Source organism: Urocampus carinirostris, chromosome 7, assembly GCF_059441175.1.
Source record: "Urocampus carinirostris isolate Australia breed hairy pipefish chromosome 7, RoL_Ucar_1.0, whole genome shotgun sequence".
Lineage (NCBI taxonomy): Eukaryota > Metazoa > Chordata > Actinopteri > Syngnathiformes > Syngnathidae > Urocampus > Urocampus carinirostris.
The window spans coordinates 5,546,746-5,559,977 of NC_142355.1; positions in this window are offsets into that span (position 1 = coordinate 5,546,746).

The following is a 13,232-nucleotide window of genomic DNA, read 5'->3' on the forward strand; positions in this document are numbered from 1 at the left end:
TTTGATGATAAGATCCAGTCCAAAATTCTTAAGACTTATTTAAGCTCAAAGTCCAGAATGTTTTAAGTCAATCGCTTTTAGGATATCCCGAAAAAGGCTTCCGACAGGATGATATGTCAAGTCGGGTGATGTGATGTGAAAAGGGTATGACGGGGGTAAAAAACTGACCAAGCCGAAAGTTCGTCAAGCGCATCTTCTCTCCTGCTGGCTAAAAGGACATCACAACGGAGAACGGGGACAGCATCTGTCCAGCTACCCACAAACAAGATGGATACTGTTTTGAAATTGCGTTATCTCATACTCAGCCAGTTGCCCTGATTTAATTGCGTGACTGAGTGAGGAGGCCAAACTCACAATGATAACTCTTGATGCTAGACTGCCATCTAAATCCAGAAGTGGTTCGATTAAGACGAAAGAAGCTGATTTTTTCGGCGGAAGAGGCAATTTTCCATTCCAGTCACGAACGGGTTTGGGTTCTGTAATCCCACATCTGGTAGCTTGCTTGCACTTCCATGGAAAATCTAAAAAATAAAAGAAAGAGACAGACAAAAGTCAATGAATGGCAAATACAACTAAACTTATGTAGCAGTTCTCGACATTTATCTATTTTAGAATCACAACATTTAGAGCAAGGGGTCTCAAACTCAATGGAGTCCGGGCGAGGTCGGGCCAAGTAGGGTTTTCCACAATAACAGCGCTGATAAAAACATTTTGATGTTCTTAAAGAGACGGTGTTTTATATTTGTCCACTGAAGTGGGCAAAAAGCATCCTTTTCTTACACATTTTTTGCCTAGCCATTCTCAAAGAAAGACAAAAAGAAGGGAAGGTGTTGTTTTCTTTTTAGGAATAACAAAAAGGAAGAAGAAATTAGAAAAAGAGACGAAAAAGGAAAACAGGAATAAAAAGAAAAGTATGGGACAGGAAAACAAAAAAGGAAAATAGATAAGAAAGAAAATAAAAAAGAAAGAAAATAAATTGAAGAGAAAAAGACACAAAAAACAAAAGCAGCTTCAGTTTTTCTTTTCTTTTTTGCACTTTTCTCTTTTTTTATTTTTATTTTCCTTAATTTCTTGAGTTTTACTTTTTGTATTATTTATTTTTGTTTATTTTTCTCTCTTTTTTAAAGTACTTTTTTTGCATTTATTTATTTTAATTTTTTTAAATTTTCTTATTTATCTTATTTTCCAAAGTAATCAGGTGTGTTTTGGTCACTTTGAGTCTCTGTATTTCGTTTTCTTCCAGTGTGCTTTTAGCACTCATTTTTAGTGGTACGACAGAATACGGCTAAAAATTTTAGAGGATATGACCTTGAAGAACCAAATTTATTTGCATCACATATGTAATTTAGCAAAGTATGGCTTATTTGCTTCAATATAAAATTAATTAAAATTAGAAGTGGAATTAATATGTATTTATAGCTGAACAGTAAAATTAGTTGTGTGACTGTAAGAAAGTGTGGTTATGCCACTGACTTTTACAAAAAATGTTCTTTTTTCCAATTAATAATGAAGCAAAGAACATTTCCACAATCAAAATGCCACCTAAATCAAATCATCGGCAGAATTTTCTTTCAGGGTTTATACACCTTTTTAAAGGCCAAATCCAAGCAGTTTCAAGGACTTTCAAAGCCAATTTTACAATTTCTCAGTCTATCTATCTATCTATCTATCTACCTACCCTGGTCATATCCCTCGAGAGGGGTGACCAACAGCAAGACAAACAAATACAAAAACATTGAAAATAAAAAGAAGGGAAAAGTAGCAAAAAACACACACAACATTTTTTTGGACCACGCCCAAACAAGTTAAGCACCTCGGCACCTAAATTGCTTTCGTCCCTCCAGATGAAACGGGACACCAGTAAGCGGCCATGTCACTCGGGTCAGGGTGACACAACACACTCTTTTGTTCAACAGCAGGGCCCGACAGCTTTCACTGGTTTACCCCTGCCGCATCATACAGGTGCCCTGCCCATCCCTTAGAACGCGCCCAGACATCCCACTATCCTTTTACAACACCTCTCCACTCGTTCCTATCACCAACAATAGCTCTAGCTTCCATTATATTTAGACCTCTTTCCTGCAGTTCACTCATAACACCATCCATCCACGTCAATCGCGGCCTTCCTCTTGGTCTCCTTCCATTGACTTCTGCTCTGTAGATCTTCTTCAACATTCGTTCCTCATCCATCCTCTCCATGTGTCCAAACCAACCGAGTACTCTCTTATCCACGCGCTAGCTCAGTTCCACTACTACTCCAGTTCTGTCCTACACAATTTCATTTCTCAATCTATCCAATCTTGTCACTCCCAACATACTCCTCAAACACTTCATCTTTGCAGCCAAGCAAGCAGAGAAATTTGATTGAGTGAGCAGTAGGGGTGGGCGGAGGTGTGCAGACAGAGTACTTTTCTGCCGGGATCGGCGCGAGACCAAAACAACAATGGCGGATCTGCCTGACGAAAAGTTTGGAGTGCGGTAAATCTTTGTTAAAAAAAAAAGTAATCGGGTAATAATGACAATTTGTTGTCAAAAAAAGTTGCGTCCCGGGGACGCACGTTGATTTGACACAATGCGTCCCCAGCAAAAATGATGCGTCTGGGACGCAGGCAAACGAGAACACTGTACACTACGGTGTTAACATCCATGGGTACTTCCGCAGCATTGCATGTAACGTCACGTGTCGACTTGTGGTTATTGTTTTCTTTTTATTATTAAGATCCTTAGTCCGCTTTGACTTTGTGAGAGCGGGGTGTTGCCGCTCCTTTTCCTGAACCTAGATTCATTTTTGAGTCTATTCATTTGAGGGAGTTTTTAATTTTTACATTTTTTGATTTTTTTTTGTTGAGAAATCCTCAATCCACTATGACATAAAACTGTTGGGGTGTGGTGTCAGCGCTGTATTTCCTGAATTGATTTTATTACTATTTGAAACAGTTTATTCTCATAGAAATGATCCACATTATTAACATGGTGATGAAATGTTCTCGGAAGTGCAACCACGAAATAGATTACACAGCTCTAGTACTTAGGTATGAATTATTATTAAGGCTTGGCTGAACACACGAGTAGGTAGAGAATACACCTGAAGGTCAAAGGAAATTGAGAGGGATCCAAATTCAGTGAGCGTAAAATTATGATTCAGGCAGGTTCTTGCATTCTTGGTAATTGTGGTTGGCAGAGTCAGACACTGTCTCCCAGGCAGCCTAAACAATAGCAGTAGCACTGATCTTATGTTCCCAGGGTTGGGTAGGGTTACTTTAACTGGATTACTTTCAATGATTTTTGGATGACTCCAATACCAAATATGCTAATAAAAGACAAAAAAAACTAAATATGAATAGAATTATGACTCACAACACGTGGTAAGCTTTCTCTCCTGGCTTTGATCTCTTTGATCTCCGGCAAAACTAACATAAAATGCGACAGAAACAAAGTGAAAATAAATCCAAACAGCTTGCCAACATCGATTTTGCTGTTCCATGTGTTCCGTTACTCCCCAAGCCTGCACAAAATTGAGTCATTTTATTCATATTTAGTTTCTTTTGTCTTTTATTAGCATATTTGGGGTTGGAGTAATCCAAAAGTAATTGAAAGTAATCCAGTTAATGTAACCCTACCCAACCCTGCATGAGAGACTGAAGGACTGAAGGATGAAGTAGCTAATAACAATAAAAGACTGGCGGTTATCTATAGCTTGCAGCCAAATGGCTAAAGTGAGGAGCTAGAGAAGGAAACATTGGAAAAAGTTGAAGATGCCTGAATCCAGGGACTCAGCGATGTTTGCCATCATGTGAGCAGGGTTGGGTAGGGTTACTCTAACTGGATTACTTTCAATTACTTTTGGATGACTCCAATACCAAATATGCTAATAAAAGACAAAAAAAACTAAATATGAATAGAATTATGACTCACAACACGTGGTAAGCTTTCTCTCCTGGTTTTGATCTCTTTGATCTCCGGCAAAACTAACATAAAATGCGACAGAAACGAAATGAAAATAAATCGAAACAGCTTGCCAACATCGATTTTGCCGTTCCATGTATTCCGTTACTCCCCAAGCCTGCACAAAATTGAGTCATTTTATTCATATTTAGTTTCTTTTGTCTTTCATTAGCATATTTGGGGTTGGAGTAATCCAAAAGTCATTGAAAGTAATCCAGTTAAAGTAACCCTACCCAACCCTGTATAATGTTCCATACACTTGTTTATTTCTTAAATTTTCCTTAAAAAGCTAAAATGGTACCCTGATTAAATTTAAAGGAATTGTTTAAGGCATTTTGAGTATCATAGCTTAGTTCAAATTTTGATCAACCCAGAATTTCAAAGATGTTTTCATTTTATTTTTAATGTTGTTATTGTTGTTACCTCACACCACAAATGTTTTGCTATGTCCGCCTTTCATTGTCCCTTCAATTCAATTCGCATCAGTCATTGTGATACACCATATAATAATATTCTGAAAAATAGTCTGTGTAATATAGTGTAATAATCTGTGAAGCCCTTTGAGACTCTTCGTGATTTAGGGCGTCACAAATAAAAATGACTTGACTTGACCATCTTCGTTCACTTTTTCATTATGATTCCCTAAGGCTATATAATACACGTAGTAGCCACAGCGCATAAAATGTTTTGTTCTCCATCTGTTTTGGTCAGTCTGATTTAAAGTCTTCTTGAAAATAAAAGATTACCCCGACTACAGAACCACCAGTAGCATCAGCCAAGCAAGGAAAGTATGCTAAAGAGTGGATGTCACTCAATTTCTTGCGTCTTAATTCTGAAAAGACTGAAATGTTACTTATTGGTCCATCTAAATGCCGTGACTTTTTCTCAAAAACTGCTGTGAACATTGACAAATGTCACATCACACAGAGTGACTCAGTTAAAAATTTAGGTGTCATATTTGACCCCGATCTGTCCTTTCAAACACACGTGAAGAAAATTACTAGTACCGCTTTCTTCCATCTTGGCAACATTGCTAAAGTTCGTCCTATTCTGTCTCAGTCGGATTCAGAGATTATAATTCACGCGTTTGTTACCTCCCGTCTCGATGACTGTAATGCACTACTCTCCGGTCTCCCGAAGTCCAGAATCAAGAGTCTTCAGCTGGTACAAAATGCTGCAGCGAGGCTTTTAACTAGGACAAGAAAGTCCGATCACATTACGCCGATTTCGGCTAACCTGCATTGGCTCCCTGTTAGCCTAAGATGTGATTTCAAGGTTCTCTTGATATTATACAAAATCATACATGGACTTGCTCCATCATATCTTTCAGACTTGATTACCCCTATGTTCCGGTCTGAAGCCTTCGTTCTGAAAGCGCTGGTCTACTGGTGACCCCAAGAGCCAAGAAGAGTTCCGCAGGTTCAAGAGCATTCTCCATCCGGGCACCGAAAACATCTCAGCTGAAGAACAGGCAGGTTTCAGGGAGAGAGGGAGCACCTTTGTAAAAGGTTTCACCAATACCAGAGAAACCTCTATGATGTCTGTTTAGATTTCAAAAAGGCGTTTGACAATATGACAAGCCACCTTGTGGGCCACCATGCGTAAGCACATCTGAGCTAGTTAATACCATGAAACAGCTGTGCGTAAATGTCAACAGTGCGGTACTAATCAATGGTACCATTGGAGCAGTGTGAGACAAAGCTGATTTCACTCTTCAACTTTATTCAACATTTTTAGGGAGAGGATAATGACCAAAGCTCTGGACCAACATAGAAGTACAGTCAGCATTGGGGCACATAGCGTCACTAATCTCCATTTTGCTAACATTGTCTGACTGATAGAAGAAGAACAGGAACTCAGAAATCTTGTCAAATGCCTGGAGAAAGCATCAATCCAGTATGGGGGGAAAATCTGCACTGATAAAACTAAAGTTATGACCAACAACCCCTAAGGTATCACCACAAGCATCACCATCTACCACCAAGAGCTTTAAGTTGTCACCAAATTTGAATAATTTGGAGTTGTCACATCAGAAGTGGGGTCAGGACCAGAAATCATGACCAGGATTGCTCAAACCACAGCTGTACTTGCCAGATTTAAAACCATCTGTAGAGACAAGAATATATATGTACCGCAGCCATATCCCCCTAGTGAGAGGTGGCTAGGGTCATTTCTAGCTCTTTTTGGGAGATTGATACAGAGGAGGGGATTCCCAGCCCCCTCACTCAACCCAACTGAAGTGTTTGGAGTCATTAGGTGACCAAACCCCCCAATTCCAACCCCTAATGCTGAAAGCCAAGCAGGGAGGCAACGGGTACCAATGTTTAAGTCTTAGGTATGACTCGGCCGAGGCTTGAACCACAACCTCCCAGTATCGGGGCGGGCGCCATACCCCCAAGGCCACCGAGACAAGAATAATGCAGTGAAATAAAGGATCAGACTTATGAAAGCCCTGCGTACTTCCATCTTCCTCAATGCTTGCGAGACAGTAATTTTCGCAGGAAAGCTGGAGGAGAAAATTTTGATGTAGCATCACATCTTCATCAGCTACATAGACTGCTATACAAATAAACATGACTTGAGTTTTTCCTTGCCCTCATGTTGGTTCCAGATCAGGGAATGGTGCAATAATAGTCTGAAAAAATAGTCAGTGTAATAACCTGTGAAGCCCTTTGAGACTCTTTGTGATTAAGGGCTATACAAATAAAAATGACTTGAAATGACTTGACTTGACTACACATTTTAACCTCTATACCTTCGCTTTATTTTGCACTGAAAAGAGAAGCCCCCAAATCTTGTTTTATGTTTGTTTAATGACAATAAAGGCCATTCATAGCTAGGTAGATCTTAGTAAACTTTGTTATTTCTGTTTCTGTTTTTTAAAACCAATTTCTTTTCTGTAAAAGAGTCATTCTCTAAATTCTTGCTTCGTGTCTATAAGATCCGCTTCTGCAGCAATGCTGGATCATGACAGAATGGCCTCCTTTTTTCCTCTCCATGCATTTGAGACTTCACTGCTGTTTTAATTGGTAAAACCAATCTTTTCACAGAATGCAGCAAGGTGAGATAACAATTCCAGATGAATGCCAGCTATTTGCAGTGATTACAAATCAAACAGTCTCAGCTCTGTGCTTCAACAAGTGTGTATGGTAACCCAATTCTTCCTGAACGATTGTTTGGATTTCTACCATGAATGAATGAAAACTTTATTGGAACATTAACATAAAAACAGAACAAAAACAATAACTCAACAACAAAGTTAATCATAGTTCTAGACGCACTATTCCCAATCTCTTGTATCACCCATACCCGATTTTCTCTGTATTCTGCCAGGAATGTTTTTTTTGTTTTTTTTTAATTTGAACAAGTGAATAGTTGGACATTGTTTGATATCGTCTTGCAATCCGTTCCAAAGGTTGACTCCACACACAGACACACACATACTTCTCCTGGTGGTTCTCACCTTTGAGATCATGAGTTCCTACAGCCTCTTAAGTTACAATTTCCTTTTTTCCGAATGAATAATTTGGACTGCAGGAATGAAATATTAGTATGATCTCGATATCCTACCCTGTGTATAGTTCTAATTGTACGTTTTTGGGGGATAAAAAGGGCCTGTAGTGAACTTTTGTAATTATTGCCCCAGACTTCTGCAAAATATGTTAAGTATGGCATCATGTTATAAAGTTGTTTTACACAGAAGGCAAAAAACAACAGTAAAGCCTTTAATTTTTCCCCCCAAAATTTAAATACACTGCCATCTGTGTCAAGGTTAAAACTTGAGATTGTTTTCAAGTAAAGAAAGAAACACAATCTGAGTTGGCGATTGAGTTGGGTAGCCTTTTCAGCGTAGGCGCATCCCACCAGAGCGGTCCTCTAAATCTGCTTCTAAGATCGTCTCAGAGAGAAATCACACGCATCCGATAACGAATGCACAAACCCTTGCGATACCAAACTGTATGTGACATCCTACATGCCGACATTTCTTGTTTAAATATTGTGTAAATTATAACTATAACCTTATCCTCCTTATTTATAACCTTATCTTCTCTGTTCCTTTATCTTCTTGTTTTTTTACCTCACTGTGAATGTGTGAAACTGGAGTGTCATGCCCAATTTCGTTGTCACAATATGTTAACCCAATTTGTAACAATGACAATAAAGGCATATTCTATTCTATTCTATTCTATTCTATTCTAATGGCCTATTTATTCAAAACACAGGCGTAAAACACATTTAATTGGCTTAAAGAAGATCACATGATTACATGAAACGATATAATGCTGGTCGCTAAGTGTCATACTATCATAATGAATAAGAAACGAAAGTTAAAGTATCCGGCCAGCTGCTCAACTGGCCTTGGAAGATAAAGATTAGCCCTTCTGAAGAGAGAGAAGCTAATTATTTACGGTAAGCTTAAACAATGATGCAGTGTACTTCTAAGGAAGCATAGATAGGGAGGAAAGGCAGATTTTAGAGAGGTGAGACAGCCAGGCGCCATCACTAAACGACTTCTGCGTCATCTTTGTCTGAAGGGGAAAATTTACTACCTAAGCTGATGCAATTGTAACAAAAGACAAACAACACCTGGATATGATCTTTGGCTTTGTTGAGGTACTTTTGAGTATAAAATAATACAAAGGCACATTCAAACTATAGTAAAACCATAATTTTCTCACAATCTGTGCACCAATTCATCATTATATGTTCAATGTTTCGAGATCCATTGTGAGATAAAGACCCAACTGTCTTAATTTTTTGATCATATTAGAAGAGATAGAGTGATCAACACAGCCCACAGGATCATTGGCTGCTCTCTGCCCAGTCTAGAGTACTTTGCCAGCAGCAGAGCCTTTAACATTATAGGGGACTCTTCTCACTCTGGCCGCCACCTCTTTTACCCGTCGCTCGCCTTTGTAGCATTTTTATTTGACACGCAGGGTCTCAAAAAAGTGCTGCTGTGCTGTTAAAACAGCTTCCAGTTGCTTCATCTTTTCACAGCGTTCGTTTCCAGTTAACTTTTTGTTGTCAGTATGTCTCGTCTGGCAATGCCTCTTGATATGATATTCTTTGAAACCACCCACAGTCTTTTGGCAAACTAGGTAGACGCAGTTGCTTCGGATTTTGGTGAAAAAATGCTCCAATCTCTACTCGTCCTGGAGTCAGCAGCTCCTACAGTCAACTTTCCTTTTTTTATTCACAGTCGACATGTTGGAAAGAGGGTGGGCAAAAATTCTCACACAAAGCCAAGGGCAAGGTGGACAAAGGGCTACTGCCATCATCTGGGGAAATAGTACTTTTTTATGCCGATTTTTTTCATACTTTGGTCAAAATTACTGACAGAACACATATTTTAAATTCTATGACAGATCACTGGCCGTAACTGGCCTCCGTGTTAAACTTTGGACATGGCTGCCCTACAGTAGTAATGTTGCCTGTATCATTTCCACTATTATGTATTCTTGTGACCCAAAGTAAATACAGTGGAACCTCGGTTTTCGAACGCCTCTCAGTTCGAACAAATCGGAGTTCGACCAAAAATTTCGAGAAATTCTTGCTTCGCTGTTCGGTCAAAAAATCAGAGTTCGAACGCCGGTAATGCGTGAGTGCGTACGCTAGGGTGCCATGCTGAGCGGCGTATGGGTGTAGACCGCTCTTTTCCTGACCGACTGTTATTGCGTTTTGCTTTCGCTTTTAATATAGGTGTACGAAGTGTTTTAGCCCCTAATTATGCCTCCGAAGAAAGTCAGTGCAAGCAGCAAAGTTGCTACAGGTGAAAAAAGAAAAGTAGTGCGTACAACTATTGCATTTAAGAAAGAAATAATAGCAAAATTTGAAGGAGGTGTGCGAGTGTCTGATCTTGCTAGGGAACACCCCACTGTCCACCTGCGCCTTCTGCTGACCACCACAAAGGTAAGAAATCCTATTCATTGTGGACAATAAAGGCATATTCTATTCTATTCTAATTATTTTCTTAATTCTTTTTTTTTAATTTTACACGTTCATGTTAGCATAATCTTTCGTACGGAAGATTACGATAAGGCGAACGTACGATTAGCCTGGGTTAGCTTCATGTACGTTAAACATTCAAGGTAAACATTCAGGGTGTTGGAACGGATTAAAACAATTGACATTATTTTTAATGGGAAAAATGATTTTGGTGATCGAACAAATCGGTTTTCGAACAGGGTTCTGGAACGGATTATGGTCGAGAACCGAGGTTCCACTGTAGAATGGCATTGAAGAGACCTTTACATGGAATTGTTCATGTTTATTTTATTTGCTTTTTAGTTGACAGAAACCACTTGGCCTGATAATTGATTACCTAGCCAAATCCAAGTTCAAACTGGATATACCGCAGCAGTTCTTACTCCCATAAGTCAGTGATATCAGAAAAATATGTTTAACAAGTCCATCCAAAAATTACTTTTTCTCAAGATAAAAAACATATGAGCATCGAAATCCAAGAAATAATGAGCAAGCCTCTGAACTCACCTTTTCATCGCCTCTAAACTGAAGACCTTTCTGCAGTTTGCATTTAAGTAAGTAAAGCCTAATCTGCGTGAACTTTCTAACCTACCGGTAATTGGCTGTCACGCTAGTTTTTAAACTGACCTTTTCACCGTGAACGTTAACATATGAATTACTGTTTGTAACATGCAAAAAATTGCTAAAAATTTTGTCTGACTTTTGCTCACCTCAAACATTGCAGTTGGATGCAATGGGAATCAGGTTGTGGTGATGAGAGCACCAAATTTTAACTGCTGGACCACCAATGTTAGAAATGGTATAGGAAAAGGCAGAAGTTTTTATCTCATTATCACACTATTTTAAGTCACGGTACCAGAGACTAATGTTGATTTTGTTTGGGGTAATACACACATACATATATATACGTATATTATATATATATATATATATATATATATATATATATACACAAATATATATACACACACACACACACACACATATACACATTACATTTATTCATGCACATATATGCAAATACACATACACATATACATATATCCATCCATCCCTTATCTACACTGCTTATCCTCTAGGGTCGCGGGGGTGATGGAGCTCATCCCCAGCTATTTTCGGGCAGTGGGAAGGGGACACCCTGAACTGGTTGCAAGCCAATCGCAGGGCACACAGAGACAGACAACTCACTCACTCACTCACTCACTCACTCACTCACTCACTCACTCACTCACTCACTCACTCACTCACTCACTCACTCACTCACACCTAGGGACAATTTGGACCAGCCAATTAACCTGACATGCATGTTTTGGGAATGCAGGTGGAAATCGGAGGGCCCGGAGGAAACCCACGCAAGCGCGGGGAGAACATGCAAACTCCACACAGGAAAGTTTGATCCCATGACCTCAGAACTGTGCTAACCACTGCGCTGCCACACTGCCCATATATATATATGTATATATATATATATATATATATATATATATATATATATATATATATTATACATACATGGCTTTTTGTTTGTCATCAATATCCCGAGGATAGGGTTCAGCACTCTCACAGCCGTGATCCAGGTTTGAATCCCGTTACAGTCGGGTTTTTTTCCACAATCTGTTGAAACCTTATGTATAACCCCTTACTTTGAGGCTTTTTTAGGTTAAAAATAATTGGTGTTATTCACGAATAAATACGGTAGAGTGAAATCTAATTCTGTGATATTTTATGTCAATCAAACGGTAAAGGAGACTTGAAAAAATGTAACAACAATGACCCTTAAAATATGCTAGGACTTCCTACTAGATCTGTAAAACAACAGCAAACAAAAACCCAAATAATTCAATAAAGATTTAAGAATAGAGCGGATGGTAATACATTTTGCAACTGCTGCATGTGAATGAGAATGTGTAAACGGGCCATTTACTAAAATGTTTTATGACCTTTCATATGACTGGAGCGAGCTAACTCTCTCATTGTAAAGAGTTGGATCTCTTTTGTCCTTTTGTTTTAAAACCTTGCACGATTCTGTGCGCGAAATTGTTTCATGTTTGAGCCATGATTTGTATTTTTTGTTTTCTAGTCACTGTTCATTAAAACAGCAGCATCCCGTTATCTTTTAACCTGTACCCTTGGGCGCTGCGCCAAGGGGTAATGACGTTTTCCATGACAACACCATACAAACTTAGCGATACAGCAGTGTCGGCGTAATTTTTAGTAGACTTGTTTTGTTTTTCTTCATTTAATGCAGTGCTTCTTAATTATCTATCACTTCATTCTCAATGCTTACACTCTTTGCATAATGCACCACGTTAAGGCTAAATGTAAACGAACCCTCTGCCAATGAGGATGCCCCTCAGTTAAAAATGTAGGTGTCATATTTGACCTCGATCTGTCCTTTCAAACACGCGTGAAGAAGATTACTTGAACCGCTTTCTTCCATCTTCGCAACATTGCTAAAATTCGTCCCGTGCTGTCTCCGACGTGTGCGGAGATTATAACTCACGCGTTTGTTACTTCCCGTCTCGACAACTGTAATGCACTACTCTCCGGTCTCCCAAAGTCCAAAATCAAGAGCCTTCAGCTGGTACAAAATGCTGCAGCGAGGCTTTTAACTAAGACAAGAAAGTCGCCTATTTTAGCTAACCTGCATTGGCTCCCTGTTAGCCTAAGATGTGATTTCAAGGTTCTCTTGGTATTATACAAATCATACATGGACTTGCTCCCTCATGTCTTTCAGATTTAATTTCCCCTTATGTTCCGGCCTGGAGCCTTCATTCTGAAAGCGCTGGTCTACTGGTGACCCCAAGAGCCAAGAAGAGTTCCGCAGGTTCAAGAGCATTCTCCATCCGGGCACCGGTGCTGTGCAATGCTCTTCCCCCTGAGATCCGATCTGCAACATCAGTGGAAATGTTTAAATCTAAGCTTAAAACTCACTTCTACTGAATAACCTATATTTTTTGTTGACAATATCTGTGTATTATTTGTAATTGCAACATCCATTGCAGCCTGGTCATCCTGGAAGGGGGATTACCTCATGTGCGGTCCCTTCTCAAGGTTTCTTCATTCTCCTCATGTTGAGGTTTTTGAGTTTTTCCTTGCCCTCATGTTGGTTTCAGATCAGGGGATGGTGTCATAATAGTCTGAAATAATAGTCTGTGGAATAACCTGTGCAGCCCTTTGCGACTCTGTGATTAAGGGCTATACAAATAAAAATGACTTGACTTGGAAAAGTTAAAAAAAAACATGTTACTCACGCCTTCCATGACAGATTCTCACCTCCCTATTTGAGGAACCACTGG